The sequence below is a fragment of the Teleopsis dalmanni genome, chromosome 1 (genome assembly GCF_002237135.1).
Source record: "Teleopsis dalmanni isolate 2A chromosome 1, ASM223713v2, whole genome shotgun sequence".
NCBI lineage: Eukaryota > Metazoa > Arthropoda > Insecta > Diptera > Diopsidae > Teleopsis > Teleopsis dalmanni.
This window is the reverse complement of record NC_051846.1, coordinates 782,568-783,293: the sequence shown is the minus strand read 5'-3', so window position 1 is coordinate 783,293 and position 726 is coordinate 782,568.

Below are 726 nucleotides of genomic sequence, written 5' to 3'. Positions count from 1 at the left end.
GCAAAGAAAGAAAGAAATGCCAACTATTAAAGTGTATCCATGATATATTTCAAATCACTGTATCGTTAATCAGTCCTCACATTTTTACTTTCGTTTTGAATAATAGCCCTGGTTACCCTGGCCATCTAACGTGACTGAGTTTCTATGAAGGCTTTGTGAGGTTATCACAAAATTTCATAACAGTTTATTATAGTTATTCGTAGTCTTTAAATAGAGTTTTTCCAAAATTTCAACTTCGACTATTGTGGGTTGGAGATCCACAATAGTTTCTAATAATATTCGTCTTTATGTTAGCTGCGATCAGATTTTAATTTTGAAATCCAAGATTATGGGTGTATCATTGTATTAGACAGTAGCCTGGTACAAAATATATAATATTACCGATTTCGGCTATATCTAAACTTAAGTAAATTCTTAGTTCTGCCTAAGTCTACAGATTTTATTTTGCTAGTTATTTTGCAACTTAGTTCCCCCATTTTGGAATAAGCTACTGTATATCACGATTTTATATTTGCGGATTGGTATGTAAATAATTCGAAAATAACTGATATGACAGGAACTGTAATACAGTTGCCAAATGACGGGTATGACGGATATGAGAAGTACTGCTTTATCCAGGTGGTAATACAGGTGGCTAAATCCAGGTATCTAGATAATGGATACATTTTATTCATATTTAATGATATAGTGTTTTTAATTAGAATATGTATATTATACACATCATTT